Genomic DNA, 18,770 nt, shown 5'->3' with positions numbered 1-18,770 from the left:
TCAGCTCAGGTCATGATCTCAGGGTGATGAGATCAAGCCCCTCATTGGGCTCTGTGCTCAGCACAGAGTCTGCTTGGGATTCTCTCTCCATCTCCCTCTGCCCCTCCCTGTTCTCCTCTCTCTCTCTCTCAGTAAATAATTTTTTTAAAAAATTGGTTATAATGGAATAACACCCAGGAACAGCTAAGCTGGAAGCCTGAGGAGCTGAAGAAGACACCTGGCTGCTACACAGCTGTGTGTGCTTAATGGACCATGTGCTGCTATGTATGCCTGAAGTACTAGAAATGCAAATTTGGAGAGACTTTGCCATCTAAATTCATGGCTGGATTAAGTGCCTAATTAGGATGTCTTTTTCAACAGGTTGGAATAAGCATGCAACCATTACTTTGGTCTGGGAAACTATACGGTTCATCTCAAAGTATTGTAAGGAAAATTGGTACTAATATGTCTCTGATCCAGTGTCCAAGAGATCAGTTTCAGCTTACCACCCCTACAGCAGAATGGAGTGCCAGCCACCCAGGAGAGGATGGAGTGGTGTCTTTTGCTGATGTTGGATGGGTAGCCAAAGAAGGAGAGTATTCAACAAGACAATGGACAGAGGTCAGGTCAAGGCAACCCCTTCAGGATGACCTTCCACTCGTTGAGAAGCCCCCAAGCAGGCAGCTTTCCTCACCAAACTTGTCTCCAGAAGAGCCTCAACTAAAGAATACAACACTGGCAAATGAGGAACCACTGCAGAAGACCTGTGCCCTTAAAAATAAAACTGCAGCTCTCAGCTCAGATTACCAAAATTGTGACCCTGGCATGAACAGCAAAAGCTCATTGCAGGTGATTTAGATTCTACCATATCTGTTACCACATCACTCTCTGTCCCGCCACCTTCCCCTCTGCCACTTCCCCTGCCCATCCCTCCATCAGGGCTCCACCAAAATGTATCTGCTATTGATCTAATTAAAGAGTGAAGAGACAAAAAAAAAAAAAAAAAAAAACCTATGTTGGAAACACTTCCATTAAGAATAGCCCAAAGAAACCTGATATACCAAATATGCTAAAGATCCTTAAAGATATGAACAGCGTGGGGTGCCTGGGTGGCTCAGTCATTAAGCATCTGCCTTCAGCTCACGTCATGATCCCAGGGTTCTGGGATCCAGCCCCACATTAGGCTCCCTGCTCGGCGGGAAGCCTGCTTCTCCCTCTCCCACTCCCCCTGCTTGTGTTCCCTCTCTCGCTATGTCTCTCTCTGTCAAATAAATAAATAAAATCTTTTTAAAAAATATATGAACAGTGTAAAACTTTGGTCAATAAAAAAGGTCAAAACAACATATAAAGCCCAAACTGGTGGATGTTACTGACACTGCTGCCATCATAGCAGAGACTCTGAAAAAGAAACTTCCTTATCAGTATCAAAGTGATAGCCAAGGTGAAGTTGAAAAAGGAATTCCAAAGTATGAATGAGAGGCCACCTCAGAAACAGTTTTGTTTGGGCCACACATGCTGAACTCTACAAAAAAAAATGAATGTTTTAATTGAAAATGTTTTAACTTCTAATAGACAATGACCTGAGGAAAACTATCCTTGTTCAGCTGTTTGCTAGTAGAAAACAACACTATTTAGTACATACCTGATTGTAGTAGTCAGAGGTCTCCTTTTAAATTTAGAGGATTAAGCAACAACAAAAGCACTCTAAGTTTGCTTTTATGTTTGCTTTTATGAGATGGTCAGTTCTAAAGTTTTTCATAACATATGTGTATTCTGACATATTTTTCATGTGTAGCCAGGATATTTAGGTTTCCAGTCTTGAAAACGATTAGATGGATTTCAGAAGAAAGGATATTTCTAGATGTGAGTTTTTAATTCTTAACACTAATTTATCTGTGCAAATGTTTTATATGCATATATTTGCGTATAAAACAGTCTACGTAAAATTTAGCAATGATGGCATTTGAGGGTACGGTTAACATTATTAGTTTTCAAAAAAAAAATTATTAGTTTTCAGTTATCATTTACTATTCAATGATGGACAGCTGGTATAACCCAGGTTGTTGGAGTAAAATATTTGAGATTGGAGTTTTCTTACGTTGAACAGGACTTTTTTTTTTTAAGATTTTATTTATTTATTTGACAGAGATAGACACAGCGAGAGAGGGAACACAAGCAGGGGGAGTGGGAGAGGGAGAAGCAGGCTTCCCACCGGGCAGGGAGCCCGATGTGGGGCTCCATCCCAGGACCCTGGGATCATGAACTGAGCTGAAGGCAGATGCTTAATGACTGAGCCACCCAGGCACCCCTTGAACAGGACTTTTACCTTACATTCTTTCCATATTTTTTTAAAGGTGGGGTTTGAATAGGAACAAGATAATGTTCACTGCTGAAAAATTCCAAAATGTTGGAGGGGGGAAAGATGGCGGAGTAGTAGGGGACCCTATTTCAACTGGTCCCCGGAATTGAGCTGGATATCTACCAGACCACTCTGAGCACCCACAAAACCAGCCTGAGATGTAAGAAGATCTGGATCTCTACAAACAGAATATCGTGGGCGGCTGGTTTCAAGGTACGAAGGGGGGAGCAGTGATTCTGTGGGCAGATATCGAACGATAAACGGTGGCGGGAGGGTGCTTGGACATGGGGATCCTACACCGCCGGTGAGTGACAGGCTCACGCGCTGCGGACGGGCACAGACTCACAGACAAGTAACGTCGGAAAAGAACTTTAGTGCAGCCCCCGGGGTGGAAAACCAGACAGGCGGGGTCACGCGCACGTGAACCGCAGCCCCCCCCCCCCCCCCCGACAGAAACCGGAGGGACTGTCGCGCGCACGCGAACTGCAGCCTCCGAGACGGAAACCCGGTGCGCCCGGTCGCGCTGGTGAACTGCAACCCCCGGGGTGGAAACCCCAAGCGGCAGACTCGCGCGCGAGAACTGGGAGCGGCTGGTGGTTTTAGAAGAAAAAGGCCAGAGACGTGCCCCGACCTGGAGGCAGGACTGGGAGCACTGCGGAGGGATGCACAACCCAGGACGCTGCAGTTCATAGCAGCACAGACAGAAACGGAGATAGTGTGGTCTGGAGAGCCCACTGAAGAACAGACTGAGGACTCTCTGCTCTGAGGCAGAGGGTTGGAAATGGTCTCTTCTGCTCTGACTTGCGGAAGAGACGTGGAAAGCCGCCAGGAAAAGGCGCCAGAGAACAAAACCCCAAAGACTGATTCCCACTGAGCCCATCCCCCGCCACAGGGGTGCAGGGCAACTCCCCGCAAACAGGGTTGCCTGAGTAACAGCGCGGCAGGCCCCTCCCACAGAAGGCAGGCTGGGAAAACAAGAGGCCAGCAACCCTAAGGTCCCAAGAAAACAGGTGCATCTTGCCTGGGTTCTGGTCAATAATTTTGACTCTATACATTCCCTCAAACACCCATCCACAGAATGACTAGGAGGAGGAGCCCCCAAAACAGAAAAGACTCAGAGATTATGACTTATGCCACAGATTTACAAATGGATGCAGATATAACCAAGATGTCAGAGATGGAATTCAGGCTAGCAATTGTGAAGACAATGGCTAGAATGGAGAAATCAATTAATGGCAACATAGAGTCTCTAAGGGCAGAAATAAAAGGTGAACTGGCAGAACTTAAAAATGCTATCAATGAGATCCAATCCAATCTAGATAATCTAACAGCTAGGGTAACTGAGACAGAAGAGAGAATAAGCGATCTGGAAGACAGTATAATAGATAAAAAGGGAAAAGAGGAGGCCAGGGAAAAACAACTCAGAATCTATGAAAATAGAATCAGAGAAATAAGTGACACCATGAGGTGTTCCAATGTCAGAATAATTGGAATCCCGGAGGGAGTGGAGAGAGAGAGAGGGCTAGAAGATGTATTTGAACAAATCGTAGCTGAGAACTTCCCTAAATCTGGGGAATGAAACAAACATTCGAGTCCTAGAGGCAGAGGGGACCCCTCTAAGATCAACAAAAACAGGCCAACACCCCGGCATGTAATAGTAAAACTTGCAAATCTTAGAACCAAGGAAACCATCTTAAGGGCAGTTAGGGGAAAGAGATTCCTTACCTACAGAGGGAGGAACATCAGAATAACGTCAGACCTATCCACAGAGACCTGGCAAGCCAGAAAGGCCTGGCAAGACATATTCAGGGTACTAAATGAGAAGAACATGCAGCCAAGAATACTTTATCCGGCAAGGCTTTCATTTAGAAAGGATGGAGAGATGCAGAGCTTACATGACCGGCAGAAGTTGAAAGAATATGTGACCACTAAGCCGGCCCTGCAAGAAATATTAAGGGGAGTTCTATAAGAGGAGAAAGACCCCAAGAGTGATCTACAACAGAAATTGACAGGGACAATCTATAAAAACAACGTCTTCACAGGCAACATGATGACAATTAATTCATATCTTTCAATAATCACTCTCAATGTGAATGGCCTAAACGCTCCCATAAAACAGCACAGGGTCACAGATTGGATAAAAAGACAGGACCCATCCATATGCTGTCTACAAGAGACTCATTTTGAACCTAAAGATACATCCAGACTGAAAGTGAAGGAATGGAGATCTATCTTCCATGCCAGCGGACCTCAAAAGAAAGCTGGGGTAGCAATTCCTATATCAGACAAATTAGATTTTAAGCTAAACACTGTAGTTAGAGACACAGAAGGACATGATATCATTCTTAAAGGGTCTATCCAACAAGAAGATCTAACAGTTGTAAATATCTATGCCCCCAACATGGGAGCAGCCATATACATAAGCCAACTGTTAACCAAAATAAAGAGTCATATTGATAACAATACGTTAATTGTAGGAGACCTCAATACTCCACTCTCAGCAATGGACAGATCATCTAAGCAGAAAATCAACAAGGAATCAAGAGCTTTGAATGATACATTGGACCAGATGGACCTCACAGATATTTACAGAACATTCCACCCTAAAACAACAGAATACTCATTCTTCTCAAGCGCACATGGAACTTTCTCCAGAATAGACCATCTACTGGGTCACAAATCAGGTCTAACCGATACCAAAAGATTGAGATTATTCCCTGCATATTCTCAGACCACAATGCTCTAAAACTGGAACTCAATCACAAGAAAAAATTTGGCAGATATTCAAACACTTGGAAGCTAAAGACCACTCTGCTCAAGAATGTTTGGGTCAACCAAGAAATCAAAGAAGAACTTAAACAATTCATGGAGATCAATGAGAACGAAAACACATCGGTCCAAAACCTATGGGATACTGCAAAGGCGGTCCTAAGGGGGAAATACATGGCCATCCAAGCCTCACTCAAAAAAATAGAAAAATCCTGAATTCACCAACTAACTCTACACCTTAAAGAACTAAAGAAAAAGCAACAAGCGACTCCTAAGCCATGCATTAGAAGAGAAATAATTAAGATTAGAGCAGAAATCAATGAATTAGAAACCAGAAACACAGTAGATCAGATCAATGAAACTAGAAGCTGGTTCTTTGAAAGAATTAATAAGATTGATAAACCACTGGCCAGACTTATCCAAAAGAAGAGAGAAAGGACCCAAATTAATAAAATTATGAATGAAAGGGGAGAGATCATGACTAACACCAAGGAAATAGAAACAATTATTAGAAATATTATCAACAACTCTATGCCAATAAACTGAGCAATCTGGATGAAATGGAGGCCTTCCTGGAAACCTATAAGCTGCCAAGACTGAAACAGGAAGAAATTGACAACCTGGAGAGGCCAATAACCAGTAACGACATTGAGGCAGTGATCAAAAACCTCCCAAAAAACAAGAGTCCAGGGCCTGATTGATTCCCTGGGGAAATCTACCAAACATTCAAAGAAGAAATAATACCTATTCTACTGAAGCTGTTTCAAAAAATAGAAACAGGAAACAGAAGGAAAATTTCCAAACTCATTCTATGAGGCCAGCATTACCTTAATCCCCAAACCAGGCAAAGACCCCATCAAAAAGGAGAATTTCAGACCGATATCCATGATGAATATGGATTCCAAAATCCTCAACAAAATCCTAGCTAACAGGATCCAACAATACATTACAAGGATCATCCACCACGACCAAGTGGGATTTATCCCCGGATGCAAGGGTGGTTCAACATTCGCAAATCAATCAATGTGATAGAACACATTAATAACAGGAGGGAGAAGAACCATATGGTCCTCTCAATTGATGCAGAAAAAGCATCTGACAAAATACAACATCCTTTCCTGATTAAAACTCTCCAGAGTATAGGGATAGAGGGAACATTCCTCAAGCTCATAAAATCCATCTATGAAAAACCCACAGCAAATATCATTCTCAATGGGGAAAAGCTGAGAGCCTTTCCCTTAAGATCAGGAACACGTCAAGGGTGCCCACTCTCACCACTGTTGTTCAACATAGTACTAGAAGTCCTAGCAACAGCAATCAGACAACAAAAAGAAATAAAAGGTATTCAAATTGGCAAAGAGGAAGTCAAACTCTCTCTTTTCACAGACGACATGATACTTTATGTGGAAAACCCAAAAGACTCCACCCCCAAATTACTAGAACTCATCCAGCAATTCAGTAATGTGGCAGGATACAAAATCAATGCTCAGAAATCAGTTGCTTTCTTATACACTAACAACACAACTGTAGAAAGAGAAATTAAAGAAACGATTCCATTTACAATAGCACCAAAAACCATAAGATACCTCGGAATAAACCTAACCAAAGAGGTAAAGGATCTATACTCTGGGAACTACAAAACACTCATGAAAGAAATTGAAGAAGACACAAAAAGATGGAAAACTATTCCATGCTCATGGATCAGAAGAATAAACATTGCTAAAATGTCTATGCTACCCAGAGCAATCTATACCTTCAATGCCATCCTGATCAAAATTCCAATGACATTTTTCAAAGTGCTGGAACAAACAATCCTAAAATTTGTATGGAATCAGAAAAGACCCCGAATTGCCAAGGAAAGGTTGAAAAAGAAAAACAAAGCTGGGGGCATCACGTTGCCCGATTTCAAGCTATATTACAAAGCAGTGATCACCAAGACAGCATGGTATTGGCACAAAAACAGACATACAGACCAATGGAACAGAATGGAGAACCCAGATATGGACCCTCAACTCTATGGTCAATTAATCTTTGACAAAGCAGGAAAAAACATGCAATGGAAAAAAGACAGTCTCTTCAATAAATGGTGCTGGGAAAATTGGACAGCCACATGCAGAAGAATGAAACTCGACCATTCTCTAACACCATTCACAAAGATAAACTCAAAGTGGATGAAAGAACTCAATGTGAGACAGGAATCCATCAAAATCCTAGAGGAGAACATAGGCAGTAACCTCTTTGACATCGGCCACAGCAACTTCTTTCAAGATACATCTCCGGGCGCCTGGGTGGCTCAGATGGTTAAGCGTCTGCCTTCGGCTCAGGTTATGATCTCAGGGTCCTGGGATCAAGTCCCGCATCGGGCTCCCTGCTCCTTGGGAGCCTGCTTCTCGCTCTGCCTCTCTCTCTCTCTCTCATGAATAAATAAATAAAATCTTAAAAAAAAAAGATACATCTCCAAAAGCTAGTGAAACAAAAGCAAAAATGAACTTTTGGGACTTCATCAAGATCAAAAGCTTCTGCACAGCAAAGGAAACAGTCAACAAAACAAAGAGGCAACCCACAGAATGGGAGAAGATATTTGCAAATGACAATACAGATAAAGGGCTGGTATCCAAAATCTATAAAGAACTTCTCAAACTCAACACCAAAAAAACAAATAATCAAGTCAAATAGTGGGCGGAAGAGATGAACAGACACTTCTCTGAAGAAGACATACAAATGGCTAACAGACACATACAAAAATGTTCATCATCACTAGCCATCAGGGAAATCCAAATCAAAACCACACTGAGATACCACCTTACACCAGTTAGAGTGGCAAAAATGGACGGGAAAGAAACAACAAATGTTGGAGAGGTTGTGGAGAAAGGGGAACCCTCTTACACTGTTGGTGGGAATGCAAGTTGGTACAGCCACTTTGGAAAACAGTGTGGAGGTGCCTCAAAAATTTAAAAATAGAGCTACCCTATGACCCAGCAATTGCACTTCTGGGTATTTACCCCAAAGACACAGATGTAGTGAAAAGAAGGGCCATATGCACCCCAATGTTCATAGCAGCAATGTCCGCAATAGCCAAGCTGTGGAAAGAGCCAAGATGCCCTTCAACAGATGAATGGATCAAGAAGATGTGGTCCATATATACAATGGAATGTTACTCAGCCATCAGAAAAGATGAATACCCAACTTTTACATCAACATGGATGGGACTGGAGGAGATTATGCTAAGTGATATAAGTCAAGCAGAGAAAGTCAATTATCATATGGTTTCACTTATTTGTGGAACATAAGGAATAACATGGAGGACATTAGGAGAAGGAAGGGAAAAATGGGCGGGGGGAATTGGAGGGAGAGATGAACCATGAGAGACTATGGACTCTGAGAAACAAACAGGGTTTTAGAGGGGAAGGGGGAGGGGGGATTGGTTAGCCCGGTGATGGGTATTAAGGAGGGCATGTACTGCATGGAGCACTGGGTGTTATATGAAAACAATGGATCGTGGGTCAGTACATCAAAAACTAATGATGTATTGTATGGTGACTAACATAACATAATAAAATTAAAAACTACAAAAAAAAAGATACTTAGCAAAATGTTTGAGATTTAAAAAAAAAAAAAGAATAGGAGTTGTTATTTGTTTTTGTTTTATAAGCAGGTTAGGGAAGATGCTCATTTCTAATATGCTCTGCACACATTGGCAGGTCTGACAAGAATCCTCAATTACAAAGGGAATTTGTTAATGAATTCACCAGAGCCTGAATTATTTTTGTGAGGTCTTGAAGAACTGAGATGTTGCTAGGGAACTGAAAGAAAACAAATGTAATTGTATCTTTTAAAGAAGTGATTGAAGCAATTAACATCAAATAAGTCACAAAAAATAGCTTGCAATGTGGTGGAAAACAATGGAAGAAAACTGTATACAAATGGATAATAGATAACATGTCTCTATCAAGGGAGTTCATAGTCATAAAATAGGTTAGATTTTCAAAGGGGAGATCATCAGCTGCCCCACAATTGGGAGCTCCTTGGAAACAAGGGGATATCTACTCAACTCTGAATAAAACACTGTAGATATTTAGCAAATATATGGACCTAAGGAAGGAAAGGGAAAAAAGGAAAGGAGGGACAGAGAATGGATTAGTGGGGGAAATGGAATATATTAACTGAACATTAATGTGTTACAGTTTGACTTATACAATAAACTCAATTTAATGCCTCAAAAAAAAAAAAAGAAGAAGAAGAAGTGGTCCATATAGCCAATGGAATATTACTCAGCCATCAGAAAAGATGAATACCCAACTTTTACATCAACATGGATGGGACTGGAGGAGATTATGCTAAGTGATATAAGTCAAGCAGAGAAGGTCAATTATCATATGGTTTCACTTATTTGTGGAACATAAGGAATAACATGGAGGACATTAGGAGAAGGAAGGGAAAAATGGGCGGGGGGAATTGGAGGGAGAGATGAACCATGAGAGACTATGGACCTGAGAAACAAACAGGGTTTTAGAGGGGAGGGGGAAGGGGGGATGGGTTAGCCTGGTGATGGGTATTAAGGAGGGCATGTACTGCATGGAGCACTGGGTGTTATACGAAAACAATGGATCGTGGATCAGTACATCAAAAACTAATGATGTATTGTATGGTGACTAACATAACATAATAAAATTAAAAACTACCAAAAAAAAAAAATTCCAAAATGTTTTCCTTTAAAGGGAAGTCAAGGACATGAAAGTTGCTTCCACCTCAGTGCCAACCAGTACTGATAAAGAAAATGTAGTTGTAGTTTTCAAATAGTGACAAATCAAATTATTTCATTAAATCTCTAAATAGTGAATACCAAAATGTACCATCTTCTTTTTCTTTGTTTAATAAATGGCATCATAAGGATGACTTGTTGATAAGACTTGTGGAAATGTCAGCATAACGGAGTTTTTAAGTTTTTAATATTGGTCAAATGTATTAGCCTTATAATGAAACATTGAATAGGCAAAAGAATTTCCTATAAGTTGTTTATCATTGGTCAGAATACTGTTCTGTTGAATTATATTATGCAGCAAGCCTTGGGTGCTATTAAAAAGTGGATAAAGGCCTTTTTCTTTTCTTTTCTTTTCTTTTTTTAATTTATTTATTTGAGAGAGAGAGAGCACATGAGATGGGGGAGGGTCAGAGGGAGAAGCAGGTTCCTTGCTGAGCAGGGAGCCCGATGCGGGACTCGATCCAGGGACTCCAGGATCATGACCTGAGCCAAAGGCAGTCGCTTAACCAACTGAGCCACCCAGGTGCCCATGGGCCTTTTTCATCAAGGGCTTCTAAGGAATAGTTGTAAGTAATCATTTGTGAATACTTGATAAATCCTTGTACTTTTACATATTTCTGTTAAATTCAGCTATAGTTAATGCCAGAATCTCCTGAGTAAATATTTGGATTTATTAAATCTAGTAAGGAAAGAAGAAAAGTTGTACTTCCTGGGGGGAATGGGAGATGAGAAGAGAAATAGACATTCAGTTAAGTTATTGAAATTATGTGCAATATTCTAAATATTAGCAAATATTAGTTGAAGTAGTTTACATGGTATGGTTATTCAGCATAAATTTGAACATGGCTTTACACATGTTGTTTACGTACATTGTTTCTAACTGTTTCATATGGCTTAAAAATTCTGCCTTTAAAAGAAATTCAGAAAAATTGCCTGACATACATATCTTGACCTCCTGAGAAGTTTATATTTGTATCAGTATTGAATTTTGGCCAGTGCTACAACATAAAGTTACTGCTTTGAAATACAGCAAACATTTATTTCCTTGGGAAAAAGTGGTTAAGATAGTAAATTTTATGTTATATGTATTTTACCACAATTTTTAAAAATTAAAAAAATCTGTTAAAAGAACTTTTACCATAATTTTTAAAAATAAAAAAAAATCTGTTAAAAGTGGTCTGAGTCCAAGATGGCAGAAGAGACTTTAGTTTCATCTAGTCCCACAGATTCAGCTAGATAGCTATCAAATCATTCTGAACACATGTGAACTCAACTGGAGAACTAAGAAGAGAATAGCTGCAACTCTACAAATAGAAAAGTGACCACTTTCTGCAAGAATGACAAAATGGAAAAACTGACCTCAAAAAAGAGAACAAGAGGTGTAATGACTGCCAGGGACCTAACCAATATGGACATTAGTAAGATGTCAGAACTAGAGTTCAGAATAATGATTATAAAGATACAAGCTGGGCTTGGAAAAAGCATAGGAGACAATAGAGAATCCCTTTCTGGAGAAATAAAAGAACTAAACTCTAATAAAGTTGAAATCAAAAAGGCTATTAAGGAGATGCAATCAAAAAATGGAAACTCTATTCATTTTTCCCTTCCTACTATCTTCTTTTTTTTTTTAACATATAATGTATTATTTGTTTCAGAGGTACAGGTCTGTGATTCAACAGTCTTACACAATTCACAGCGCTCACCATAGCACATACCCACCCCAATGTCTATCACCCAGCTACACCATCCTTCCCACTGCCCCACCACTCCAGCAACCCTGTTTGTTTCCTGAGATTAAGAATTCCTCATATCAGTGAGATCATATGATACATGTCTTTCTCTGATTGACTTATTTCGCTCAGCATAATACCCTCCAGTTCCATCCATGTTGTGGAGGTGGAGATGAACCATAAGAGACTATGGACTCTGAGAAACAAACTGAGGGTTCTAGAGGGGAGGGGGATGGGGGGATGGGTTAGCCTGGTGTTGGGTATTAAAGAGGGCACGTACTGAATGGAGCACTGGGTGTTATATGCAAACAATCATGGAACACTACATCAAAAACTAATGATGTAATGTATGGTGACTAACATAACATAATAAAATAAAAAAATGTAAAATAAAAAAATGGAAACTCTAACTACTAGGATAAATGAGGCAGAAGAGAGAATTAGTGATATAGAAGACAAAATGATAGAAGAATAAAGAAGCTGAGAAAAAGAGAGACAAACAACTACTGGGCCATGAGGGGACAATTCAAGAGATAAGTGATGCCATAAAGAGAAACAATTTTAGAATAAGTGGGATCCCAGAAAGAGATAAGTACAGAAGAAGAGGAAAGAGAGAGGGGGGCAGAAGGTATATTGGAACAAATTATAGCAGAGAACTTCCCTAATCTGGGGAACGAAACAGGCATTCAATCTAGGAGACACAGAGAACCCCCCTCAAAATCAATAAAAATAGATCAACAACCTGACATATAATAGTGAAATTTGCAAATCTCAGGGAAAAGAGAATATCCAGAAAGCAGCTCAGGACAAGAGGTCCATAATCTACAACAGTAGAAATATTAGACTGGCAGCAGCTCTATCCACAGAGACCTGGCAGGCCAGAAAACACTGGCATGATATATTTGGAGTGCTAAATGAGAAAAATAGGCAGCCAAGAATACTTTAACCAGCTAGGATGTCATTCAAAGTAGAAGGAGAGATAAAAAGCTTCCAGGACAAACAGAAACTAAAAATTTGTGATCACTAAACTAGCCCTTAAAAGAAATACTAAAATGAATCCTTTAAGCAAAGAGAGAGCCCAAAAGTAACATAGATCAGAAAGGAACAAAGAGGGGCACCTGGGTGGCTCAGTCGTTAAGCGTCTGCCTTCGGATCATGTCATGATCCCAGGGTCCTGGGATCGAGCCCCGCATCAGGCTCCCTGCTCCGTGGGAAGCCTGCTTCTCCCTCTCCCACTCCCCCTGCTTGTGTTCCCTCTCTCGCTGTGTCTCTCTGTCAAATAAATAAAATCTTTAAAAAAAAAAAAAAAAGAAAGGAACAAAGACAATATACAGAAACAGTGGCTGTACTGGTAATACAATGGCACTAAATTCATATCTTTCAATAGTTACCCTGAATGTAAATGGGCTAAATGTCCCAATCAAAAGACACAGGGTATCAGATTGGATAAAAAAGCAAGACCCATCAATATGCTGTCTGCAAGAGACGCATTTTAGATCCAAAGACATCTCCAGATTTAAAGTAAGGGGGTGGAAAATCACTTTATCATGCTACTGGACATCAGAAGAAAGCTGGGGTGGCAATCCTTATATCAGACAAATTAGATTTTAAACCAAAGACTGTAATAAGAGAGGAGGAAGGACACTACATTATACATAAAGGGTCTAACCAACAAGATCTAACAATTATAAGTATTTATGCCCTTAACATGGGAGCATCCAATTATATCAACCATAACAAAATCAAAGAAACAAATTGATAATAATACAATAATAGTAGGGGATGTTAACACACACCCCCTCACTGCAATGGACAGATCAGCTAAGCAGAAGATCAACAAGGAAACAAGGGCTTTGAGTGACACACTGGACCAGATGGACTTCACAGATATATTCAGAGCATTCCACCCTAAAGCAACAGAATACACATTCTTCTTAAGTACACATGGAACAATGTCCAGAACAGATCATATGCTGGGTCACAAATCAGGTCTCATATAGTACCAAAAGATTGAGATCATTCCCTGCATATTTCCAGACCACAATCCTTTGAAAATGGAATGCAATCACAAGAGGAATTTGATCTATTTTGAGTTTATCTTTGTGTATGGTGTAAGAGAATGGTCCAGTTTCATTCTTCTGTATATAGCTGTCCAATTTTCCCAGCACCATTTATTGAAGAGACTGTCTTTTTTCCATTCCATATTTTTTCCTGCTTTGTCAAAGATTATTTGACCATAGAGTTGAGGGTCCATATCTGGGTTCTCCATTCTGTTCCATTGGTCTATATGTCTGTTTTTGTGCCAGTACCATGCTGTCTTGGTGATCATTGCTTTGTAATATAGTTGGAAATCAGGCAACATGATGCCCCAGCTTTGTTTTTCTTTTTCAACATTTCCTTGGCAATTCGGGGTCTTTTCAGATTCCATACAAATTTTAGGATTGTTTGTTCCAGCACTTTGAAAAATGTCATTGGAATTTTGATCAGGATGGCATTGAACTTTTGGAACTTCATCAAGATAAAACCTTCTGCACAACAAAGGAAACAGTCAACAAAACAAAGAGGCAACCCACAGAATAGGAGAAGATATTTGCAAATGACCCTACAGATAAAAGGCTGGTATCCAAGATCTATAAAGAACTTGTCAAACTCAACACCCAAGAAACAAATAATCAAGTCAAAAAATGGGCAGAAGACATGAACAGACACTTCTCCAAAGAAGACATACAAATGGCTAACAGACACATGCAAAAATGTTCATCATCACTAGCCATCAGAGAAATTCAAATCAAAACCACTCTGAGACACAACCTTACACCAGTTAGAACGGCAAAAATTGACAAGGCAAGAAACAACAAATGTTGGAAAGGTTGTGGAGAAAGGGGGACCTTCTTACACTGTTGGTGGGAATGCAAGTTGGTACAGCCACTTTGGAAAACAGTGTGGAGGTGCCTCAAAAATTTAAAAATAGAGCTACCCTATGACCCAGCAATTGCACTCCTGGGTATTTACCCCAAAGACACAGATGTAGTGAAAAGAAGGGCCATATACACCCCAATGTTCATAGCAGCAATGTCCGCAAGAGCCAAGCTGTGGAAAGAGCCAAGATGCCCTTCAACAGATGAATGGATCAAGAAGATGTGGTCCATATATACAATGGAATATTACTCAGCCATCAGAAAGGATGAACACCCAACTTTTACAGCAACATGGATGGGACTGGAGGAGATTATGCTAAGTGAAGTAAGTCGAGCAGAGAAAGTCTATTATCATATGGTTTCACTTATTTGTGGAACATAAGGAATAGCATGGAGGACATTAGGAGAAGGAAGGGAAAAAGGAAGGTGGGGAAATCAGAGGGAGAGATGAACCATGAGAGACTATGGACTCTGAGAAACAAACTGAGGGTTTTAGAGGGGAGGGTGGTGGGGGATGGGTTAGCCTGGTGATGAGTATTAAGGAGGGCACATACTGCATGGAGCACTGGGTGTTATAGGAAAACAATGAATCATGGATCACTACATCAAAAACTAATGATGTATGGTGACTAACATCACATAATAAAATAAACAAGAAGAAATTTGATAAGAACTCAAATAAATGGAGACTAAAGAGAGTCCTACTAAAGAATGAATGGTTCAACCAAGAAATTAAAGAATAATTAAAAAAAATTCATGGAAACAAATGAAAATGAAAACATGACAGTTCAGAACCTTTGGGATGCAGCAAAGGCGGTCCTAAGAGGTAAGTATATAGAAATACAAGCTTTCTCAAGAAACAAGAAAGGTCTCAAATACACAACCTAACCTTACACCTAAAGGAGCTGGAGAAAGAAGAGCAAATAAAGCCTAAACCCAGCAGGAGAAGAGAATTAATAGATTAGAGCAGAAATCAATGAACTAGAAATGAGAAGAACAGTAGAACAGATCAATGAAACTAGGAGCTGCTTCTTTGAAAGACTTAATAAGATTGATAAACCCCTAACCAGACTTATCAAAAAGAAAATAGGAAGGATACAAATAAATAAAATCATGAATGAAAGAGGAGAGATCACAACCAACACCAAGGAAATACAAACAATTATAAGAACATATTATGAGCAATTATATCCCAACAAATTATGCAATCTCAAAGAAACGGATGCATTCTTAGAGACATATAAACTACCAAAAGTGAAATAGGAAGAAATAGAAAACTTGAACAGGCCCATAATCAGCAGGAAAATTGAAGCAGTCATCAAAAATCTCCCAAAAAACATGAATCCAGGGCCAGATGGCTTCCCAGGGGAATTCTATCAAACATTTAAAGAAGAATTAATACCTATTCTTCTGAAGCTGTTTCAAAAAATCAAAATGGAAGGAAGATGTCCAAACTTGTTCTATGAGGCCAGCATTACTTTGATCCCAAAATCAAAGACCCTACCAAAAAGGAGAATTACAGACCAATATCCTTGATGAACATAGATGCAAAACTTCTCACCAAAATACTAGCCAATAGGATCCAACAGTACATTAAAAGGATTATTCACTACGACCAAGGGGGATTTATTCCTGGGCTGCAAGTTTGGTTCAACATCCCCAAATCAAACAATGTGATACACCACATTAATGAAAGGTCAAGAAACATATGATCCTCTCAATAGATGCAGAAAAAGCATTTGACAAAGTACAGCATCCTTTCCTGATTAAAATTCTTCACAGTGTAGGGGTGGAAGGATAATACCTCAATATCATAAAAGCCATCTACAAAAAGCCCACAGCGAATGTCATTCTCAATGGGGAAAAACTGAGCTTTTCCCCTAAAGTCAGGAACACGGCAAGGATGTGCACTATCACCACTGCTGTTCAACATAGTACTAGAAGTCCTAGCCTAGGAGCACCTGAGTGGCTCAGTTGGTTAAGCATCTGCCTTCAGCTCAGGTCATGATCCCAGGGTCCTAGGATAGAGCTTCACCTCTGGCTCCCTGCTCAGTGGGAAGCCTGCTTCTCCCTCTCCCTCTGCTGCTCCCCCTGCTTGTGCTCTCTCACTCATTCTCTCTCTCAAATAAATTTTTTAAAAATTTAAAAAGAAGTCCTAGCCTCAGCCATCAGATAACCAAAAGAAATAAAAGGCATCCAAATTGGCAAAGAAGTCAAACTCACTCTTCACAGATGACATGATAACAATGTGGAAAACCCAAAAAAAACTCCACACAAAAATTGCTACAACTCATACAGGAGTTCAGAAAAGTGGCAGGATATAAAATCAATCCACAGAAAACTGTTGCATTTCTATACACTAAAAATGAGACTGAAGAAAGAGAAATTAAGGAGCAATCTCATTTACAATGGCACCGAAAACCATAAGATACCTAAGGATAAACCTAACCAAAGAGGCAAAGGATCTGTACTCTGAAAACTATAGAACACTCATGAAAGAAATTGAGGAAGATACAAAGAAATGGTAAAATGTTCCATGCTCATGGATTGGAAGAACAAATATTGTTTAAATGTCTATGCTATCTAGAGCAATTTACACATTCAATGCAATCACTATCAAAATACCATCAACTTTTTTCACAAAGCTGGAACAAATAATCCTAAAATTTGTATGGAACCATAAAAGACCCTGAATAGCCAAAGGAATGTTGAAAAAGAAAACCAAAGCTGGTGGCATCACAATTCCGAACTTCACGCTCTATTACAAAGCTATAATCATCAAGACAGCATGGTACTGGCACAAAAACAGACACATAGATCAATGGAACACAATAGAGAACCCAGAAATGGACCCTCAACTCTATGGTCAACTAATCTTCGACAAAGCAGGAAAGAATATCCAATGGAAAAAGGACAGTCTCTTCAACAAACGGTGTTGGGAAAATTGGACAGCCACATGCAGAAGAATGAAACTGGGCCATTTCCTTACACCATACACAAAAATAGACTCAAAATGAATGAAAGACCTAATGTGAGACAGGAACCCATCAATATTCTAGAGGAGAACATAGGCAGCAACCTCCTTGACTTCAGTCACAGCAACTTTTTGCTAGACATGTCTCCAGAGGTAAAGGAAACAAAGGCAAAACTGAACGACTGGGACTTCATCAAGATAAAATATTTTATGCACAGCAAAGGAAATAGTCAACAAAACCAAAAGACAAATGACAGAATGGGAGAAGATATTCGCAAATGACACATCAGAATAAGGACTAGTATCCAAAATCTATAAAGAACTTACCAAACTCAACACCCAAGAACAAATAATCCAGTCAAGAAATGGGCAGAAGACATGAACATACATTACCCACAAATAAGACATACAAATGACCAACAGACACATGAGAAAACGCTCACCCTCACTCGGCTAGGAAAATACAAATCAAAACTACAATGAGATACCACCTCACACCAGTCAGAATGGCTAAAATGAACAAGTCAGGAAACAACAGATGTTGGTGAGGATGCAGAGAAAGGGGAACCCTCTTACACTGTTGGTGGGAATGCAAGCTGGTGCAGCCACTCTGGAAAACAGTATGGAGGTTCCTCAAAAAGCTGAAAATAGAGCTACCCTATGACCCAGCAATTGTAGTATAAGTATTTACCCCAAAGATATAAATGTAGTGATCTGAAGGGGTACCTGCACCCCAATGTTTATAGCAGCAATGTCCACAATAGCCAAATTATGGAAAGAGCCCAGGTGTCCATCAACAGATGAATGGACTGAATGGATATATATGGATATATATATATAACAACACACACACACAATGGAATACTACTCAGCCATCAAAAAAATGAAATCTTGCCATTTGCAATGACGTGGATGGAACTAGAGGGTATTATGCTAAGTGAAATAAGTCAATCAGAGAAAGACAATGATCATATGATCTCACTCATATGTGGAATTTAAGAATCAAAACAGAGGATCATAGGGGAAGAGAGGGGAAAAAAAACAAGACGAAATCCGAGAGAGACAAACCATAAGAGACTCTTAATCATAGGAAACAAACTGAGGGTTGCTGGAGGGGAGGCGGTGGGGGGATGGGGCAGCTGGGTGATGGACATTAAGGAGGGCACCTGATGTAATGAGCATTGGGTATTATATAGGACTGATGAATCACTGACCTCTACCTCTGAAACTAATAATACATTATATGTTAATTGAATTTAAATTTAAAAAAAAATTTTAA

The 18,770-nt window shown here is 39.9% G+C and overlaps 1 pseudogene; it reads left to right on the top strand.

Moving 5' to 3' along the window:
* Nucleotides 1-317: 317 nt before the first annotated feature.
* LOC118027112 lies at nt 318-1,558 on the top strand (annotated as a pseudogene).
* Nucleotides 1,559-18,770: the final 17,212 nt, after the last annotated feature.

Source organism: Mirounga leonina, unplaced genomic scaffold, assembly GCF_011800145.1.
Source record: "Mirounga leonina isolate KUSES-001 unplaced genomic scaffold, KU_Mleo_1.0 Mir_101529, whole genome shotgun sequence".
Lineage (NCBI taxonomy): Eukaryota > Metazoa > Chordata > Mammalia > Carnivora > Phocidae > Mirounga > Mirounga leonina.
Note: the sequence above shows the minus strand (reverse complement) of the source record. Positions and strands in the feature narration are given on the sequence as shown.